Source organism: Aethina tumida, chromosome 4 (genome assembly GCF_024364675.1).
Source record: "Aethina tumida isolate Nest 87 chromosome 4, icAetTumi1.1, whole genome shotgun sequence".
Taxonomy (NCBI): domain Eukaryota; kingdom Metazoa; phylum Arthropoda; class Insecta; order Coleoptera; family Nitidulidae; genus Aethina; species Aethina tumida.
Window position 1 is genome coordinate 16,375,476 of NC_065438.1, and position 23,340 is coordinate 16,398,815.

Genomic DNA, 23,340 nt, shown 5'->3' on the forward strand with positions numbered 1-23,340 from the left:
AAAATACTCCATAATACACAATAGGGAACAACCATTTCCCAGTTCGTAATTTAGCATTCGTTCATTTTAAAAATACAATCTCGCAAAAGCAAAATATTTCATTTTGCGATCGTTCGTTCGACGAAACAAGATCCGACAGATATTCCCGGTTAATAGTGTTCATCCTGATGAAATTTACCAGACGTTGCGTCCTTGATTGAAAATCAAACATTTTATCTGGATGCGCTTTGATCCCTCCCGGTTTCGCATCAAGGAGATGGGAATAAAATAATTTGCATAAAGAAGTCAGTGTGTTATCGGTTTTCGTTATAGCAATGTTTAATGGAACAAGTCGGATCAACTTCAATTTGTTTCGATTTTCATAAATAAAATAATTAGGTTTTTCTTTGCTGGTTTAAGCAGTTATTAACAAATTAATCGACTGTTGAGACGGACTGTGGTAAATCAAAAAATGACGGTTAATTTAGCCTACAACTGATATAATTTACTTAATATTAGTAGAAAAGATAAAATTAATTTCACATTACTATTAATAATTTATGTTGTCTAATGTTTAGAACCATTTGGGCGTACTGCAATTGGAAAGTTTTAATATTAATTAAGCATTAGTAGTAATTAAAAAACAGCAATTTATAAATATTTGTAAAATTCATTAAATAAAATATGATTATTAAATATAATTTTTTTTGGCAAATATATTTTAATATATGTTAAATGATAAATGAATTGTTTTCAATCGACTGATCTTCATTAAATTATTTATTAAATATTAATAAGGTCGTTTTTTCATTTTAAATTACTTGGTATTAAAATTAAATTAATCAGACTGCACTGTAAAATTAATATAATTGGTATTTACTAATATTATATTACTTACTGAACTATTATTAAACTTCAGTCAAATGATGGAGGTACTCATAATCACCAGATATTGATTAAACTTGTATTTTGTTAATTAATTACATATCCACTTGTTTATAATAAATAAAATGTTAGAAATTTACGTCAACTATTTGCAAATATGCATAAATATGTGTAAACATATTTATGGAGGTGATAGTAAGTAAAAATGGTATAACATAATAAAAATTGTAACATAATATTACATTTAGGATTTCAATATACTATGAAAAATTGTTATGATCATATTATACTTCTGTTAAATGGAATTCCAGAAAAATTTCCTGCCCTGCTTGTTTTAATAAATATTGCTTTATGTATGACAATGTTTTTGGAAAATGTTGACAAAACAACAGAATGTGCGGTGGTTTATCCACTGATCACAATTTTAATTTATGTAAGTATAATTTTTGTATAAAAATAATTTAATTTTGTATATTTTTAGTTATTAGTATCCATTGTCTGGTTGTTCAAAAGAAGCAAATATTTTATTAGATTTTTTCACAATTACGAAATTCCACAGTTAATTTTGACAGAGGAAAGGTATTGTGAAAATAAGTTGAAAGGAAATAAATATACATTGATATATTTTATGATAAATTTTACGTGTTTTGTCACTACATGGGCAATATTTCATTCAATTGTAGAATTATTATTATTAAAATTTCCCGTTCCAATCATTGTTAAATTAAGTTTTAAACTTTCTTTTATTATTACATTTTTACCTTACACGTCTATTCTGTCAAATTTATTTTTATTTTTTGTTATGATGGTTGAAATAATATTGATTCAATTGGGGAAAGATGTGGAAAAATTAGACCAACCGTCCAACTTCCAAATATCTATAAGAATAAAGCATTGTATAAAAAAATACATTAAAATGAAATGGTGAGTCTGTCAGTGATTTCTATTAATTACCAAAATACAGAAAAAAACTTGTTTAGTTTTTTAATAGAATTCGTTGAAACGTGCAAATGGATGGTGGTCATTTGTGCATCTAATAGTATTCTATTTTATGTGTCTACAGTTTATTACGTGGTTACTGTAAGTTAAAACAAATTATTTTTTATTAAACTGAATTTACAAAATTTTAGACATCCGATTATTACCTGTCATTTACATTAGGCGTATCAATATTTGGTTTAATGGTAATATTCTTCGTAGGTGGACAAACACTAACTGACAAGGTTAAAATGTCTAACTCTATTTAAACATGTTTGTATAACATGATACAGTTTGCAGAAGTCAATAACGCCCTTTGTATTTGTCATTGGTGGAAGTGGAATCAAAGTAATAAAAGCAAATATCTCCTGTTCTTGCATTTGACGCAGCAACCTGTCCGTTTGACATTCATGGGATTAATTGATGTTAATTATCAACTTTCTTTAAAGGTATTCCAACAATTAAATGATTACTGTACATGTCTGCATTATATTATTACTGTTTCAGATGTTTAAAACTGTTTGGGCATTTGCTTCTTGTTACATCAATATCAAAAGATGAGTTACTGAAGATAAATACATATATTTTTATACTATATAAATATTAGTAGTTAAAAATGAATAGATATTTGTTTAACAAAAAAGCCTTTGATTTTTCTGAGGCCAATTGTAAGTTAGAATGAAGATAATATGTATTATATTTTTGAATATATTTCTTATAAGAAAGTACTATAATGCAATAAAAGAATGACGTTGTTCTAAAATTTATTATTTTCAATCAAATTTTATCTATCAATATATTATTTTTATGCTAAATAGATAATTAAATTTATGTTATTATAATTAATTAACTGATACAGTTTCAAATGTTTAGAACAATTTGGTCATTTGTTACATATTACTTTAACCTCAGTATTTAAATTGAATACATAAAAAATACTGTAGTAATTAAAAATGTACAATTTAGAAGTAATTGTAGATGTCATATAAATAAAATTTGTTTATTACATATTTTTTGTTGGCATATATATTTTAATAATGAATGAATTGTTTTTAATCGACCGATTTTCATTAAATTATTTATTTTATTATAGAGACAATTAAGTATTAATAAGGTCGTTTTTTCTTTTCAAATTACTTAGTATTAAAATTAAATTAATAAGACTGCTCTACAAAATTAATATAATTGGTATATTATTCCTTTACTAATATTATATTACTTACTGAAGTATTATAAAAACTTTAGTCGAATGATGGAGGTACTCATAATCACCAGACATTGATTAAACTTATATTTTATTAATTAATTACATATCCACCTATTTTTAATAAATAAAATGTTAGAAATTTATGTTAACTACTTGCAAATATGCATAAATATGTGTAAACATATTTATGGAGGTGATAGTAAGTAAAAATGGTATAACATAATAAAAATTGTAACATAATATTACATTTAGGATTTCAATATACTATGAAAAATTGTTATGATCATATTATACTTCTGTTAAATGGAATTCCAGAAAAATTTCCTGCCCTGCTTGTTTTAATAAATATTGCTTTGTGTTTGTCAATGTTTTTGGAAAATGTTGACCAAACAACAGAATATGCGGTGGTTTATCCACTGATCATAATTTTAATTTATGTAAGTATAATTTTTGTATAAAATTAATTTAATTTCGTATATTTTTAGTTATTAGTATCCATTGTCTGGTTATTCAAAAGAAGCAAATATTTTATTAGATTTTTTCACAATTACGAAATTCCACAGTTAATTTTGACAGAGGAAAGGTATTGTAAAAATAAGTTGAAAGGAAATAAATATACATTGATATATTTTATGATAAATTTTACGTGTTTTGTCACTACATGGGCAATATTTCATTCAATTGTAGAATTATTATTATTAAAATTTCCCGTTCCAATCATTGTTAAATTAAGTTTTAAACTTTTTTTTATTATTACATTCTTGCCTTACACGTCTATTCTGTCAAATTTATTTTTATTTTTTGTTATGATGGTTGAAATAATATTGATTCAATTGGGGAAAGATGTGGAAAAATTAGACCAACCGTCCAACTTCCAAATATCTATAAGAATAAAGCATTGTATAAAAAAATACATTAAAATGAAATGGTGAGTCTGTCAGTGACTTCTATTAATTACCAAAATACAGAAAAAAACTTGTTTAGTTTTTTAATAGAATTCGTTCAAACGTGCAAATGGATGGTGGTCATTTGTGCATCTAATAGTATTCTATTTTATGTGTCTACAGTTTATTACGTGGTTACTGTAAGTTAAAACAAATTATTTTTTATTAAACTGAATTTACAAAATTTTAGACATCCGATTATTACCTGTCATTTACATTAGGCGTATCAATATTTGGTTTAATGGTAATATTCTTCGTAGGTGGACAAACACTAACTGACAAGGTTAAAATGTCTAACTCTATTTAAACATGTTTGTATAACATGATACAGTTTGCAGAAGTCAATAACGCCCTTTGTATTTGTCCTTGGCGGAAGTGGAATCAAAGTAATAAAAGCAAATATCTCCTGTTCTTGCATTTGACGCAGCAACCTGTCCGTTTGACATTCATGGGATTAGTTGATGTTAATTATCAACTTTCTTTAAAGGTATTCAAACAATCAAATGATTGCTGTACATATCTAGCATTATATTATTGCTGTTTTAGATGTTTAAAAAAGTTTGGGTATTTGCTTCTTGTTACATCAATATCAAAAAATGAGTTACTGAAGATAAATACATATATTTCTATACTATATAAATATTAGTGGTTAAAAATGAATAGATATTTATTTAACGAAAAAGCCAATTGTAAGTTGGAATGAAGATAATATGCATTATATATTTGAATACATTTCTTATAAGAAAGTACTATAATACAATAAATGAATGACGATGTTCTAAAATTTATTATTTTCAGTCAAAATTTGTCTATCAATATACTATTTTTATGCTAAATGGATAATTAAATTTATGGGGACAATTTTCAGTTAAAATTATTATATAAAGAAATAATTGTAAAAGTCATATAAATAAAATTTGTTTATTATATATATTTTTTGACATATATATTTTAATATCTTTATTAAAACATTTTATATAATACAGACAATTAAATATATATTTTTTTACATTATTAATTAAATTAATAAGACTGTACTAAGACAAATATACAAAAATATGTGTAAATATATACGTGGAGGTGATAGTAAGTAAAAATGTTATAACATATTAAAATTTGTCTCAGCGATATGTAGATGACGTTTTGGACCCTTATTTTCTTCCCTACATAAGAAGAGATTTCGAACTAATTTTTCAGCAAGATAATGCCCGTCCACATATTGCCAGGAATACATTATACTTCTTAGAAGCTTCCAAAGTGAATTTAGTGCCATGGCCATCCAGATCTTCAGACCTTTCCTGAATCGAACATGTGTGGGATATGATGGGGCGACGCTTAACAGATTTACAGCACCCCATATGAACTAAGACGTCAGATTCAGTTCGTCTAGGATAAGATATCACAAAAAAACGTCGATAGTCTCATTAGATTGATTTTTCTTAAATTTTTTAATCAGTTATTATTCCGTAATAGGTTAATATTTGATGTACTCGAGTATAATTCTAAGTTGGAACGATGATTTATCTATCAATTAAAGTTATAGGGGCAATTTTCTTTGATTTAATAATTTAACAAAAGCAATTGACTATTATTAACACACTAAATATTAATAATATCTAGGTCAGGTTAAAGTTACATGCGTGTGTAACTGTAGTTTGTTGGTTTTTATCAGTCCAACTTTGCGATATCAAACATTTACTTAGGACTGAGCCAAAACAAATAGCTCATGGATAATACGTGTAACAGTAGTAAAACTTGACGGCTCAAAAGTCGGCGGTGAAAAGTGTAAAAATTTGAAGGTAATTAGTTAATTTAGTTGCTTAGCTCGGTGTAAAAATAAAAGTCCACCGTTCCGCGTGCCTTGAAAATGTTTAAAAAGGATGAAAAGTTCTACATCACTTAACTAACTTACAAAAGAGACGTTTTCTCTGGAAGTCATTTTGAATAATTTATATTCCTAATAAGTTAATATTTCATTACGTTCCCGGAGGAGGTGGGAAAAGTTCTTGTAGTTTTTAAGCCGGTGAAAGTTCTCTTGTCGCGAACAGTGAGAAGTTAAATGGCTGTACATTATGTGATTATTTAGAAAAAATGTAATAAAAAAGGAGTTTATTTCGGGGATTTTTTCAACGTAGTCTCTTTAACCGCCTTTACAGTTTCACACCCTTTAGTTAACTCCGAATTATGTTTGATGTGCTTGTTTAAGATATAATTGTACGTGTAAGGAAATGAAACTGGAACCGGTGCGGCCGCCATGTGCGGCCAAAATTGGATTAAAATTTAATTTTCTACGACAAAACGGCGCCAAAAATAAAACCACATCAACAACCGTCGCAATATATTTGTCACGAGTAGTGGCAACGGGAACCAGTGGTAAGTTCCCGGCAATTTTCTCCTTATTACGTCGCGTTTTCACTAGTTCACTTGCCGCAGATGTTGTTACACGCCTTTGTCAACCGGGGCCGATATTTCCCCGATTTCTGTTATTGCCAAACCGCCGCCGATCGAATGGGGTGCAAACTACCTCAAGGCTTCGATTTTTTCCACGTTCGGGTGTTTATTTCACTGTGACGAGTGGTCGGGGCGACGTTAAATAAAATTCCACCCCTATAGTTAAAAATAAAATTCGGCTTTAAGCCGGACAAAATTGCTTGTGAACGGCTGAAGTGGATTATTGTTTGCATTTTGTTGTTGTGGTCCTTACAATTTCGTTCGAATGTGAATTTTATTGAGCGTTTAACATCATTATGTAGGTACCCGAGCCAATTATGGACTATAATCCTTTCCTGCGTTGCCGGAGTGTGTTAAACGAGCAATTTTAATAGAATTATGCGAGTAATAACGCCGATACAAGTCGTTAAAACAACCAAAACGGCTTGCACATCGGTTTTGCCACAATAAAAATCTTAATATCACGTGTACAAATGATCGTTTGGCGTGGTTCTGTTGCCACATTGTCAAACATATAATGCTTACGGAAAAAGAAAGGCCGGAACGTTAAGTAATTTTGGAACTGTGCCAGTGTATTAAAATTTTAACAAAAAGATAATTAACTAGTACAGAAAAAAAAAAAACAATGCAACAAATGTTGGCACTCGCCTAAGGCCTTTATGTGCGGTAAATCACACATTTGTTCGGAGTTGGGATGAGTGTGCCATTTCGGACACATGTTTTGTCTTTGTCGCTCTGCGGCCTTTGTGCATTTGTGTTACATCGGGAAGAATTTCTGTTTTAAATGAAACGTTTAAACTCTCGTGATTAACATTTAATTTAAAAACAACGAAGTCATCAAGGCAATTTCTTTGGAGAGTACAGTTCCTAACAGATTCAAAGACAACAAGGTTGTAGATTCAAGGACAATCATGGAAACTTCTTAGGAAGGAACAATAGTTATATGGTATTCTCCATATATATAATTATATAGTTCTTCCTAAATTCAAAGACTTCAAACTCATTATGGAAACTTCTTAGAAAGGTACAGTTCTTCCAAGATCCAAAAACAACAAGATTATCCGTAAAATTACAAATACAGTTATTCCTAGATTCAAAAAATATGAGGAATCTACTTTGTAAGGAACCATATTTATAAAGTTCTCTTAGATTCAATGTCAATCATCAAATCTGCTCAGCAAGGAAAACATTTATATAGTTCTCTTTAGACAAAGATGTCATCATGGAAACTCCTTAGAAAGGTTAATACTTATACAGTTGTTCCCAGATTCAAAACCTATGAGAGCCTCAAGGAAAGTTAGAAAGGAACCACATTTATACAGTTCCCTCTAGATTCAAGGACCATCATGGAAATTTCTTAGGAAGGACTAACATTTATATGGTTTTCTCTAGATTCAAGGACAAGGATGTCATCGTGGAAACTCCTTAAAAAAGTGTATTTATATAGTTTTTTCTAAATCCAAAGACTTCCAACTCATCATAGAAACTCCTTAGAAAGGAACAATACTTATAAAGTTTTTCCAAGTTCAAGAGCAACAAGATCATCAAGGAAATTACTTATACAGTTCTTCCCAGATTCAAAACCTATGAGGGCCTCAAGGAAACTACTTAGAAAGGAACCATATTTATACAGTTCTCTCTAGATTCAAGGACAATCATGGAAACTTCTTAGGAAGGAATAACATTTATATGGTTTTCTCTAGATTCAAGGACAATGATGTCATCGTGGACACTCCTTAAAAAAGAATATTTATATAGTTTTTTTCAGATCTAAAGACTTCCAACTCATCATGGAAACTCCTTAGAAAGAAACAATACTTATACAGTTTTTCCAAGTTCAAGAGCAACAAAATCATCAAGGAAAATACTTATACAGTACTTCCCAGATTCAAAACCTATCAGGGCCTCAAGGAAACTAATTAGAAAGGAACCATGTTTATACAGTTCTCTCTAGATTCAAGGACAATCATGGAAACTTCTTAGGAAGAAATAACATTTATATGGTTTTCTTTAGATTTAAGGACAATGATGTCATCGTGAACACTCCTTAAAAAGAATATTTATATAGTTTTTTTTAGATCTAAAGACTTCCAACTCATCATGGAAACTCCTTAGAAAGAAACAATACTTATACATTTTTTCCAAGTTCAGGAGTAACAAGATCATCAAGGAAATTACTTATACAGTTCTTCCCTGATTCAAAACCTATGAGGGCCTTAAGGAAACTACTTAGAAAGGAACCACGTTTATACAGTTCTCTCTAGATTCAAGGACAATCATAGAAACTTCTTAGGAAGGGATAACATTTATATGGTTTTCTTTCGATTTAAGGACAATGATGTCATCGTGAACACTCCTTAAAAAAGAATATTTATATAGTTTTTTTTTAGATCTAAAGACTTCCAACTCATCACGGAAACTCCTTAGAAAGAAACAATACTTATATATTTTTTCCAAGTTCAGGAGCAACAAGATCATCAAGGAAATTACTTATACAGTTCTTCCCTGATTCAAAACCTATGAGGGCTTTAAGGAAACTACTTAGAAAGGAACCACGTTTATACAGTTCTCTCTAGATTCAAGGACAATCATAGAAACTTCTTAAGAAGGAATAACATTTATATGGTTTTCTTTAGATTTAAGAACAATGATGTCATCGTGAACACTCCTTAAAAAAGAATATTGATATAGTTTTTTTTTAGATCTAAAGACTTCCAACTCATCATGGAAACTCCTTAGAAAGAAACAATACTTATACAGTTTTTCCAAGTTCAAGAACAACAAGATCATCAAGGAAATTACTTATACAGTTCTTCCCTGATTCAAAACCTATGAGGGCCTTAAAGAAACTACTTAGAAAGGAACCACGTTTATACAGTTCTCTCTAGATTCAAGGACAATCATGGAAACTTCTTAGAAAGGAACAATATTTATATGTTTTTTCTAGATTCAAGGACAACGATGTCATCATGGAAACTCCTTAAAAAAGAGTATTTATATAGTTTTTCCTAAATCCAAAGACTTCCAACTCATCATAGAAACTCCTTAGAAAGAAACAATACTTACACAGTTTTTCCAAGTTCATGAGCAACAAGATCATCAAGGAAATTACTTATACAGTTCTTACCAGATTCAAAACTTATGAGGGCCTCAAATAAACTACTTATAAAGGAACCATGTTTATACAGTTCTCTCTAGATTCAAGAACAATCATGGAAACTTCTTAAGAAGGAATAACATTTATATGGTTTTCTTTAGATTCAAGGACAATGGACACTCCTTAAAAAAGAATATTTATATAGTTTTTTCTAGATCTAAAGACTTCCAATTGATTATGGAAACTCCTTAGAGAGGAATAATACATATACTGTTTTTCCAAGTTCAAGAGCAACAAGATCATAAAGGAAATTATAGTTCGTCCTAGATTCAAAACCTATGAGGGCCTCAAGAAAACTATTTAGAAAGGAACCACGTTTATACAGTTCTCTTGAGATTCAAGGACAATCATGGAAACTTCTTAGGAAGGAATAACATTTATATGGTTTTCTCTAGATTCAAGGACAACGAAGTCATCATGGAAACTAGTTAAAAAAGAACAATATTTATATAGTTATTCCTTAATTTAAAGACTACGAACTCAATTCTTTACAGCTTAAAATACAATGAGGTCATCAAGGTATCTTCTTAGAAGGAAGCCAGATCTATGCTGTTCTCTAGATTTACCTAGGAAAGAACAATATTAATACAGTTTCCTTTTGATTCAAGGACAAGGAAGTCATCGTTTAAACTATTTAGAAAGGAACAACACTTATACAGTTCTCCTTACATTCAAAGTCAGTAAGGTCATCATGGAAACTACTTAGGAAGAAACATGATTTATCCAAACACGAAGAGTTATAAACAGTTTCTTTTAGAATCCAGCAAGCCCTATCGATGAAAACATCAAAACTGACGTCGATGAAAAATTCACAACTTGTAAATAATTCCGGATCGCTTTTATTGGCACCATCATAACACCGGATCGGACTGCAATCCCGTCGAGTCCAACGGTAGCTGCATAATTCACCAAAGTCGAAGACCGAATATGTTACGTTTTCGCCGTTAAACTTTACGACAGTTCAGTTTTCGGGGGCCGTTCGGCCGCGGTGCGAAACAAATCCGCGTCCCCCGAAAAGCCCCCACATGCGAAAAATTTGAATTGGAAGTTTATGTCGGCGGGGACAAAAAGCAACACAGCATTTGCATACTTTTTAACAACTCCTTTTGTAACTTTTGTGCGGCGGAATTTTCTTGTCTGTCCCGAATTCCAAGTGAAATTGTTTTATGAACGAAACGAACGTAATTCGAGATTATTCGCGTGGACCTAATGCGAATGCACGAATATTAAAATTCAATTACCGAGATAAAAATGTGCGGCCGCTGTTATCAAAGTGGATTTGTGAGAGTGTGAAATAATTGCCGGGGTAAAGTAAACAGGCAATTAATGGTAATGTGCTAAATGGTGCCATAGAAATTGCTCCGTCAGGATATAAAGAGCGATGCAATTTACTTTACAAAGTAATGCGAAGCTGTGCACGCCTGATCTGATAATACTTTACTACGTCACTAAGTAGAAATTGTTGGAATTTTACTGTTATACATTTCCATCATCATTAAAATTTTAACGTAGTCGACAATTACGACGGAATTAAGGTTATTATATGACACACAATGTTGCGATTGACTGTTGACAGTTTAGGTTAAGCGACAGCTTAGTATCCTTCAGCTGCACCACAATCAAGAAGCTGCGAGGTCATTTTTTGGTTCAACCCGTAAACATAAAATATATCGTGGTGTTAATTGGTGTTGTGTTGGTTTTATTAAATTGTCAAACTGCCCCATAAAAATCCAACTTCCTCACCTTCCTCCGAAGGCGTAACTCATTTTTATTGTTCCGTATTGTTTTATCACCGCCGCGTGTGTCTAGATACGCATAAGTCCTAATAAACGCCGTTTATTTTGCGGCTTTCTTTAAAAAGCCCTCCACGTACTCCTTTTATTCAATTTATCCGACAATAAAAAGCTGTTATTTCATTATCCGAATGCATTTAGAGGCAGCCATCCGAGTTTACTGGCTGGCATTAGCCAAACCACGTTTAACTTATATTACAACCGTCAAATTTAGGGCCCTCCGTCTTCCGGAGTATCGTAAAAAACAACGGAGGGAGATAAGTCATTTTAATTTATCGTCGGAGCAACAAAAATCTTTTACTGGCTTTATTCGGAATGTTTAAAATTGGTACACAATGGAAGTGGAGGAAGGAAAGCTTCCTTGTTGTCCCTGTCAAAAGTTTCATTTTTATGACAATGACAGTCGAAGACCCTTTACAATTAATTAAATGAAATAAAACAAGGAATTTTTAAGTAACTAATGTTTCATTTGAACCAAAGCGTTAAATTACAAATTTATTTATTTATACAATAATTTTACAATCAGTTTTTTCTTCTCCTGATGGTCATTGGGGATGGGAACATTCTCCTCCTTTTTGCCACCAAATTGTTTAGGAACAAGATTTTTTGCTACTTCGAATGAGTTCAGTTCTTTTTTGGAATTCTCTTCGGATTGTCGTTGAGAGTAGGCACAGTTTTGTTGTCTGAGTTTCTGGCACCTCCTGACGAGCTTGGTTAAAACACCACGTCGTTTCTATCAAGGGAATTACAACGATTATATTTGATGCAATCACACAAACATTTGGTGTCTTACCTTTTGCATCTTAATTCGGTTTTTTCTTTCGTAACTGATAACTTTATTATTGTCTTTATTCGGAATCTTCTAACTTGATACTCAATGAATATTGTGAAGGAATTAAATATTTTTTTACTGTCATTGTCAAAAGTTTCATTTCTATGACACTGACAGTTGACTTAATAATTAACCAAAAAATCCCAATTAAATGAATTAAAGCAAGGTATTTTGAATTAACTAATATTTTATTTGAACCAAAGTAAAATGACAAATTACGAATTCATATTTTTTTATAAAGTCACTTCTCCTCTTTCTTATAATCATTGATGTTGGGAATATCTTCTTCTTTTTTGAAATGATTTTGTTTACGAACGAGATTGTTCCTCACTTTACATAAGTTCTGCCACATTTTGGAACTCTCTTCGGATTGTCGTTGGGAGTACACGCCGTTTTGTTGTCTGATCTTTTGGCACCGCTTCACAGCCCTGATTAAAACACCACGTCGTTTCTACCAAAGCAATTACAATGATTGTATTTGATGCGACTAGACAAAAGCTTAGTGTTTTACCTTGTGCATCTTAAACGAAGTCTTTCAATTAGATATAAATGGATTTCTAGAGGGGGCACACAAAAATACTTGCTTACGTTGAGGCAATATGTCACTATCGTAACTAATAACTTTTTTTATTATCTTTATTCGGAATTTTTAAAATAGGTACACGTGGATATTATGAAGGAAGAAGAAATTCCTAGATTATCGTTGTCGAAAGTTTCACTCGCCTGTCGTTGACAGTTGAAATTTGACTTCCTTTATAATTAATCAAAAAATCCAATTCAAATAAAATAAATTTTGTATTAATTAATGTTTTATTTGAACCCAAATGAAATGACAAATTATGAATTCACATTTTATTATACAATCATTTTAATAACAAGTCATTTCTCCTCCTTCTTACCATCATTGGTGTTGGGAACATGTTCCTCCTTTTTGAAATCATTTTGTTTACGAACGAGATTGTTCGTCACTTTACAGGAATTCAGCCACATTTTGGAACTCTCTTCGGATTGTCGCTGGGAGTACGCGCCGTTTTGATGTCTCATCTTTTGGCCCCGCTTCACGACCCTTGTTAAAAACCCACGTCGTTTCTACCAAAGCGATTACAACGGTTATATTTGATGCGACTAGACAAAAGCTTAGTATCTTACCTTATGCATCTTAATCCAATTAGTTGCAACTGGATTTCTAGAGGAGACACACAAGAATACTTGCTGACGTTGAGGCAATATGGCATTAAATGAACTGACACTATGGTAACTGGTAACTTTTTTCTTTGTTCGGAATTTTGAAAATTGGCACACATGGGTACTATGAAGGAAGAAAAAGTTCCTAGACTGTCATTGTCAAAAGTTTCACTTGTGTGACATTGACGGATGAGGACTGACTTCCTTTATAATTAATAAGAAATCAAATTTAAATAAATTTAATAATAATAAAGAAATGAGATGGACAAATTGTAAATTCATATTTTATTGTAAATTCATTTTAATAATAAGTCATTTCTCCCCCTTCTTACGATCAATGGTGTTGGGAAAAATTTCCTCCTTTTTGCTATAATTTTGTTTGGGAACGAGATTGTTCGTCACTTTACATGAATTCTGCCCCTCTTTGGAACTCCCTTCGGATTGTCGTTGGGAGTACTCGCCATTTTGGTGTCTGATCTTCTGCCCTCGCTTCATGACCCTGATTAAAACCCCACGTCGTTTCTACCAAGGCAATTTCAACGATTGTAGTAATTGATGCGATCATACAAAAACTCGGTGTCTTACCTTGTGCATCTTAATCCAATTCTTTCAATTAGATGCAAATGTATTTCCAGAGGAGGCTCACAAAAATACTTCCTGACGATGGGGTAATACGGCATTAAATGACACTATCGTAACTGGTAAAATTGGTACACATGGATATTATGAAGAAAGAACAAATTCCTAGATTGTCATTGTCAAAAGTTTCACTGACAGTTGAAATCTGACTTCGTTTATAATTAACTAGCTGTACTCGGGACTTCGTCCGATGGTGTGTTGAATACGATCGTTTTCTAGACGGTGATCTCGAGATTCCAAAGATTCTTGAGCCCTTAACAATGAATGACGCGTTCTATCTAATTGTAATCGTTCATTCCTCTCAGAACTACTCTCATTCGATCTAGACATGGACATTCGTAATCTACAATTTGTTAGACGACTTTCCCTATCTTGTTTAGATTCATTTTCACGTCGCAATCTTTGGCTTTTGGCCTTTCTCATGTTTTTAGAGAGATTTGACTTTCTTTTAGGCATAACTAAATATTAGAAAAAAACAACTATCTACGTTACTAACTAAATAAAATAACCTATAAATAATTTATCAATTTCAATGTAAATCTAAATATTAAACACAAATGTACATAATTTATAATTATTTATAATTATTACTTAAAGGTAAAAAAGGAAAGCAGTAAAAATGTAACAAAATATTTTGAATTAAGATAAGATAAGAAGAATGGATCGGTGGAATTATAAAAGATACCCATCAATCAAATCCAACTATCAATCAATCGTTGGTGGGAGAAGTGGTGGGAGGCGCCCGACGTGACAGCCTTGTGGTGACATGCGCATGAGCTACACGTGGTACTGGACAGTACTTGGACATTGCAACATTACTTTATTTTTCTAAAAAAAAAACGAATTTTTCTAAAATAAAAGTAGCGTAAGTTACTCCTTATTACATCAGCTACCTGCCAACAAAAGTCCCGTCAAAATCGGTCCAGCCATTTCAGAGATTAGTCGGAACAAACAGACAGACAGAGAGAGAGACAAAAATTATAAAAAATGTTATTTTGGTATGGTAAAAAGGGTTATTCAATATTACAAAGAGACACAACAATTTTATTTAGGTTTATGTATAGATAAAAAAATTCGATTTAAATAAAATAAAGCAAGGAATTTTGAATTAACTAATGTTTTATTTAAACCATTAAATTATGAATTCACATTTTATTACACAATCATTTTAATAAGTCATTTCTCCTCCTTCTTGCAATCATTGGGTTTGGGAACATTCTCCTCCTTTTTGTCACCATTTTGTTTGGGAACGAGATTGTTCTTCACATGACATAAGTTCTGCAACTTTTTGGAGCACTCTTCGGATTGCCGCTGGGAGTACGCGAAGTTTTGGTTCCTGATCTTCTTACCCTGCTTCACGACCTTGGTCAGAACCACACGTCGTTTCTATCAAAGCAATTGGAACGATTTTATTTGCTGCAACCATACAAAAAGTTTGATGTCTTACCTTGTGCATGTTAATCCAGTTCTTTCAATTAGATGCAAATGAATTTCGAGAGGAGACACACAAAAATACTTGCTGACTATCAGGTAGTGTGGCATTAAATGAGCTGGCTCTACTGAAATTGGTAACTTGATACCAATCAAATAAAACACGTTACTACGTTACGATTAGGTCTTTCCATGTTGTGTGGTTGGCAGCTTTAAAAAATATCGACGAAGCTTCAGACACAAACACTGCTTCAACACTTTCTTTTGCCTTTACTTTAGTCACAGGATTTTAATTCGAACACTTCAAACGTCCCCCAGGGGTGCAAACTGCAAAAACACCAAGTTCCTTTCAGTACGGTTCTGCGTTCATTAGCGGCGATACACTTTGCATATTTCGCTTTGATACCTTTTAAGGCGCACACATTCGGCCCGGCTCCATTACAGCCTACCCCAAAATTGCCCCTAATGTTTATTTCTTGGAGGAAATCTACACCATCAAATTATCCGGCCCGAAATTTATGATGGATTTACGCACACGCGTAATTTGTTTTAAAATTAGGGACGATTTTTCGGCGGAAAAAGGTGCGAAGCCGTCAAACCTGAAACGTCGGCGTTTAAGCGAGATTAATTTTTATTAAGGTCCCCCAAAATGGCTCACGGTAATTCAGTAATATCAATTAGGCTGAACGATTATTGGGCCAATTAAAATAATTTTAATCGCTTTCGGGTTAAAAACGACGCACAAAAGCTCCGAAATGAACGGTTGATTATAAATCGACGTTAAATAAAACAAACCGACTGATAAATTAACTAATCCGTTTATCCGTTATTTGAAATAACAAACCGCATGCCAGTTAATTTGGGGCGGTGCGACCGCAAAATACAAAATTAACCCTTCTTGAATTCGCTTTGACCAGATTTGCGTCCACTTGTATCGTCCATGATTAATTTTACTAATAAGGGGCATTGTGTTCAGTACAATTGCCATATTGATGTCGGTGCCAAGTCAACAGCCGTGCACAGATAACAGCTGTTGGGGATAATCACGCTAATAATATCAGGTGTATCGCATTGTGAACCGGGATGGAAGTTGTCCATGTCAAATTTAATGCGGTGCTGCCTTGCTACACGGATTTCGCATTCTGGCTGACTGGGCCGCCTTTTGAGTGACCGCCGGCTCGATTGACACTTCAACCGAAACTTGCTGACCTTCAATTGAACGGAAATTTAATCTTCCTCCTCAATATACTAAATAAAAGGTACATGATATAAAATATTGGAAACATGAATACAAATTTAAACTTCCTATTTTATATAGTAATATAAAATCAGTAGAAAATAATGATTTATTTAAATAAATTTTATTATTTGAAAACTTTTTATATAGTTTTGAACATCTTTTTGGTTAAAAATAATGATGAAGTGATAAATCCAAGAATGATTTGGATCTATGATGTTAAATTAAGAGTTAAACATATTTTGCATAGATTTGAAAGAGTTATTTAAAATTTAAATATGTTGAGACTTCTTCGTTTTAAATTGAAAATTATAATTTTTCTTTATACTAATTAAAGATATTATTATGTTATGTAGAAATTAAAGAATTAAATAAAAATTGTTTAGTTAACATATTGTTTCTTTTTTAAAAATATTGCGAAACACTTTTTAAGAGTTTAAAATAGTATTTCCCTGTTTTATAATTAGAAATTCTAGTTTTTTAAAGTACAAACTTCAATATTTTATGATTAAATGTAATTTCTTCAGACATAAATTATTTATTGAACATTATTCTCGTTTAAAAAAATTGTGAAACAATTCTTAAGAGTTCAGAAACATTTTTCTGTTTTAAAATTAAAAATTCTGTTTTTTTATTATAAAATATTCAATTTTTAAACCGATTGAAGATATTTATAGAGAAATAGAAGAATTAAATAAAAATTGTTCAGTTAACACATTATTTCTCATTTAAAAATGTTGTGAAATACTTTTAAATGTTTAGAACAGTATTTCTATAAAATTAAAAATTCATTTTTTTTTTCATATTTCCAATTTTTTATGATCATTAAGAACATTTAGTACTGAAATAAATATATTAAATGAAAATTCTGCAATTAACACATTATTTCAATTTCAAACATATTGAGAACATTTGTGAGTTCACACTTTATTTCTCATTTGAAAGTGTTGTGAAACACTTTTAAGGAGTTTAGAACAGTATTTCAACGTCACAAAATTAAAAATTCATTTTTTTTATATAAAGTTTTCAATTTTTTCTGATGATTAAGGACATTTTGTACTGGAATAAATATATTAAATGAAAATCATACAATTAATACATTATTTCTTTTTCAAAAATATTGTGAAACACCTCTTAAGAGTTCAGAAACGTTTTTCCTTATTTTAAAATTAAAAATTGTATTTTTTTATTATAAAATCTTCAACTTTTTATACCCATTTAACATATTTTGTACAGAAATAGAAAAATTAAATAAAAATTGTTCAGTTAACACTTTATTTCTCATTTAAAAATGTTGTGAAACACTTTTAAAAGTTTAGAAAAGTATTGCTACGTCACAAAATTAAAAATTCATTTTTTTTATATTTTAAATTTTTTATGATGATTAAGGACATTTAACTGTAATAAATAAATTAAATGAATATTATACAATTAATACAATATTTCTTTTTCAAAAATATTGTGAAGGCCTCTTAAGAGTTCAGAAATGTTTTATTAATTCTAAAATTAAAAATTGAATTTTTTTATTGTAAAACTTTAACTTTTTATACCCATTTAAGGTATTTTGTAGAGAAATAGAAGAATTAAATAAAAATTATTCAGTTAACACTTTATTTCTCATTTAAAAATGTTGTGAAATACTTTTAAAAGTTTAGAACAGTATTTTTACGTCACAAAATTAAAAATTCATTTTTTTTAATATAAAGTTTTCAATTTTTTAGGAATTAGGATATATTGTACTGAAATAAACAAATTAAATCAAAATTATACAATTAAGACATTATTTCTTCTTCAAAAATATTGTGAAACACAGTTCAGAAACTTTTCTCTTTATTCTAAAATTAAAAATTGCTTTTTTATGGTAAAATCATCAACTTTTTGTATCCATTTAAGATATTTTGTACAGAAATAGAATTAAATAAAAGTTGCTCAGTTAAAACATTTTTTCTCATTTAAAAATGTTGTGAAACACTTCTTAAGAATTAAAATAGCTTTTCCACGATCCAAAATTAAGAATTTTAATTTTTTTAATGTAATATCTGCTAAAAAACTGCTGAAGTATGGTGATTTTTTTTCAAAAAGTTCTAAAATTAAAAATTCGAGTTTTTTATATAAAATTTTAAACTTTTCATGAAGATTAAAGAAATTTTGTACCAAAATAAGCAAATTAAATGAAAATTATTCAATTAACACATTGCTTCTCTTTTAAAAATGTTGTGAAACACTTTTTAAGAGCTCAGAAACGTTTTTTTTTATCCAAAGTTAAAAATTCTAATTTTTTATTGTAAAATATATTTTTTTTTATATCGATTATAGAAATTTTGTAAAGGAATAAAAGGATAAAATAAAAATTGTTCAGTTAACAGAATATTTCTACTTTAAAAATGTTGTGAAACACTTCTTAAGACTTCGGAAACGTTCCACTTTGTTGTTAAACACTTCTTAACAGTTTTTCTTTATTTAAAAATTAAATATTCTAAATTTTTATTATAAAATTTTCAATTTTTTATACCAATTAAGAATATTTTGTCGAGAAATAAAAGTAATAAATAAAAGTTGTTCAGTTAACACATTATTTCTCATTTAAAAATGTTGCGAAGTATTCCTTAAAAGTTAAAATTTTATTTTTTTTTTAGTGTGTTGGTTCCAATTTTTTATGATAATTAAAGATATTTTGCACAGAAATAAAGGTGTTACGTAAAAACCATTAATTTGACTCAAAAAATGTTGTGAAACACTTCTTAAGAGTTCAGAAACGTTCTTCTTTTTTTCTAAAATTAAAAATTTTAAAACTTTTTATTGAAAAAACTTCAATATTTTATAATCATTAAAGATATTTTGTACAAAATTAAAGGAATTAAGTAAAAATTGTTCAATTAACAGTTTGTTTCTCTTTTAAAAATGTAGTAAAACTCTTTTAAAAGTTGAGAATATTTTGTGTAACAAACGAATCTCAAAGAAAATAAACTGTTACTTTTACTGTTATTATATTACTTTCATATATCTTAAAGTGTATGTTTATTATGATACTATTATAGTATTTTATATTTAAAGAATTTAACAAAACCCTCGAGCTTGTTCCACATTTATATCAAAGAAATCTTTGTTTGTTTCTCCTTATTTTATTTTTGCCATTTTATTCGACCAATAATTTTATTTTTGCCCTTCATCTCTTATTTTTATAAGATATAACAATAATTCTTACAGATGTTCTGTTTTAGTGTGTGTTTGTGTGCTGTGCTGCATTTTATTGTGGCTTTCTCCACTTCCTATTGTCCCACATTTCTTATATTTGTTTTTGTTTTTTCTTATATAGAGATAGTATAAGAATACAAAAAGGCTTTCAAACTTAAAGGATATTATATTTTTAACGTTCATCCCGAACAGTATTTGAGCATCACCGTCTTATAATTGTGGCGAAATTGTCCCCGCGACAACGGATAAAACGCCCGGGGGAAGTAAAATCCCAATTGGAAGGACCCTCGACTTCCGCAGCAACGGCCCGGGACGCGTCCCATCGAATTCACCTTTATGGTCGGGGCTCACCTGACCGCGAGGAAAAACTTTTCGAAAAATAAACCAAAACTAAGCCGGCACCAATGAATATTTCAGCATAATGCCCGCGTCGAGCCTCTTGAAACCATTGTCCTTATTGTTCCTTTTATGCCGGCCTCCTTTGCGCCCCCTCCTTGTTTATCCCAAGCGTATATTACACAACTACATAATGAGACTAGCATGCGAGTATTTCACGATCTAGCGTTTCACATTCAAAAGGGAATATTCCATTGTGCGGGAACGCTCGCAGTCTAGTGTGGGGTTTTGAAAAAAATTGTTTTCTCAAACTACAGCAAGAGGATTTAATTAAGGGGAATTTAGAATGGCAAAGTAAACTTCCAGATTAAACTTCAAATCATTTAGTTGTCGGTTTCGGTAAGTTTTGGTCGGGAATGCAAATTTTAGTTGCAATTATCTTATTGTGACAGGCTTTGTGCTCTTTGAGCTTGCCTCGGGCGTAAAATAATAGTACTTTTAGTTAGACTATGTTAAACAGTCGTGCACGAAGCAACAACAAGTCTTTTTTTCTCTTTGATTATCTAATGTTGTACGGTTTCACATTTAATCATAATTTTATTGCGCCGCATGTAAATACGGCCGACCCAGGGGTGGTAAAATATAATACATTAATATACATTACACCCCGATGCATAATTCATGTTTTACACGGTACGTTTCAGAATGCAAAATGCATTCGAGCGACACTTCTTCGAAATCAATTAGGTGCCAATTATTTATTAAAGGAAAGCTGCAGGTGGAAATGTACATGTTAATTTGATTCAGGAGAATTATTCATCAAAGTGGATGAGAACTTTTTTCATACATAATGTAATTACCTCCAACTAATTCATGGGTGAAAGATAATTAATGTTAGTTATATTTAGGAGCATATTAATCTGTTGGCACAGATTAATTAATTAATTAATTCTTTAAAGATTTTATGAAACTATTTATAATTTATTTAACTTTTGCTTTGTGCGATGCTACATGATAGGTATTTTAATATTTTATGAACACATAGATCTAATGGTTCAATTTTACCAAATTTATTGTGCATATGAGGACAAAACATACTTAGTTATCTAAAAGATTATGGTTTATTGACTTAAAAGAAACAAATTGTGATTTCTCTCACATTGATCCTGAGAGAGAGAGAAAGGGAGAGGGAGATCAATCAATCAATTTCTACAGTCAAATTACCAAGATGATTATTGGTAATCTGTAATGTTTCTTAAATTATGGTTTTCACCAATGTAGTCTAACCTAATCTAACCTAATCTGAACTAACCTAACCTAATGTAACCTAACATAAACTAATCTAACACAATATAATCTAACCAAACCTAAACTAACCTAATATAATATAATCTAATCTAACCTAACCTAATCTAATCTAATATGTTAGTTATGTATATTAAGAAAACCATTTCTGGTAAAAATTCTCATCACAGAAAATTATTTTTGATAAGAATGTATGAATGTTACTGACCATTGTCCAAAGGGGTATCTTTTAGGAATTCGTAAATATCTCTAGTCAAATTACCAGGATGATTATTGGTAATCTGTATTTTTTCTTGAATTAGGGTTTTCATCAACATAATCTAACCTAATCTAACCTTCTCTGACATGACCTAATCTAACCTAACTTAACATAACATAATACAATCTAATCAAATTTAACCTAACCTAATCTAGTAAGTTAGTTATGTATGTTAGGAAAACTATTTCTGATAAAAGTTGTCTCATCACAGAAAATTAATTTTGATAAGAATGTATGAATGTCAATGATCTAAAAGATGATGGTTTACTGACCATTGTCCAAAGAGATATCTTTTAGGAATTCGTAAATATCTCCAGTCAAATTATCAGGATAATCATTGGTAATCTGTATTTTTTCTTGAATTAGGGTTTTCATCAACGTAATCTAATCTAATCTAACTTTCTCTGACATAACCTAACCTAACCTAACTTGAACTAACCTAACCTAACCTAAGATAATATAACACAATATAATCAAACTTAACCTAACCTAATCTAGTAAGTTAGTTACGTATGTTAGGAAAACTATTTTTGGTAAAACTTGTCTCATCACAGAAAATTATTTTTGATAAGAACGTATGAATGTCAATGATCTAAAAGATGATGGTTTTCTGACCATTGTCCAAAGGGATATCTTTTAGGAATTCGTAAATATCTCCAGTCAAATTACCAGGATGATTATTGGTGATCTATATTTTTTCTTCAATTAGGATTTTCATCAACGTAATCTAACTTAATCTAACCTTCTCTGTCATGACTTAACCTAACCTAACTTGAACTAACCTAACCTAACCTAACATAACATGATACAATCTAATCAAACTTAACCTAACCTAATTTAGTAAGTTAGTTAAGTACGTTAGGAAAACTATTTCTGGTAAAAGTTGTCTCATCACTGAAAATTATTTTTGATAAGAATGTATGAATGTCAATGATCTAAAAGATGATGGTTTACTGACCATTGTCCAAACGGATATCTTTTAGGAATTCGTAAATATCTCCAGTCAAATTACCAGGATGATTATTGGTGATCTATATTTTTTCTTCAATTAGGATTTTCATCAACGTAATCTAACTTAATCTAACCTAACTTGATCTAACCTAACCTAATATAAACTAATCTAACCTAACATAATATATACTAACTAAGCTATTTCTGATAGCGTCGTTTCATTAGAAGAAATTAAAACTGAAATATCTCAAAAATGCTGCATTAATCAAAATTATTCAAAAGTACCTTTTTTCTTCTAAATTGTGCAAAGAATCTGTAAAGCTTAATAATTTTAATAAATAATTAGTGGCGTAGATAATAGGGCGAGAAAAAGAGGGGAATACCCCCAGAATCTATATTACTGTATCTTTATAAAAAGTTTACATTGAATTGTATGTACTTTAGAATAATATATACCAAATTGAACCACAGGTTACGGAAATATGAGAGAAAAACAATTTCTGAAACTAAATTTAAGGGGCGGTATTTTCCTTGGGAAGTTAGAAAAAAAGTTTATTTAGATTTTCGTCATCATTT

The 23,340-nt window shown here is 30.3% G+C and overlaps 1 protein-coding gene and 3 long non-coding RNA genes across 7 annotated transcripts in view; 2 read left to right on the forward strand and 2 right to left on the reverse strand.

The window, feature by feature from the left end:
* Positions 1 to 23,340, reverse strand: part of LOC109603327 (neuroligin-1) — a 579,545-nt gene that overhangs the window by 134,797 nt on the left and 421,408 nt on the right. The window lies entirely within an intron of this gene.
* LOC126265452 (uncharacterized) lies at positions 1,648 to 4,633 on the forward strand. The gene is made up of 5 exons (XR_007547935.1): positions 1,648 to 1,788; positions 4,034 to 4,133; positions 4,184 to 4,276; positions 4,332 to 4,480; positions 4,540 to 4,633. It is a non-coding gene; the product is annotated as an uncharacterized LOC126265452 (long non-coding RNA).
* On the forward strand, positions 1,889 to 2,500 carry LOC126265451 (uncharacterized). Of its 2 annotated transcripts, XR_007547934.1 has the most exons (4): positions 1,889 to 1,944; positions 1,995 to 2,087; positions 2,143 to 2,291; positions 2,350 to 2,500. It is a non-coding gene; the product is annotated as an uncharacterized LOC126265451 (long non-coding RNA). The 2 variants fall into 2 exon arrangements; XR_007547933.1 differs by having other exon boundaries at positions 1,995 to 2,291.
* LOC126265449 (uncharacterized) lies at positions 13,064 to 13,680 on the reverse strand. The gene is made up of 2 exons (XR_007547931.1): positions 13,376 to 13,680; positions 13,064 to 13,315 (listed from the first exon to the last, which is right to left on the reverse strand). It is a non-coding gene; the product is annotated as an uncharacterized LOC126265449 (long non-coding RNA).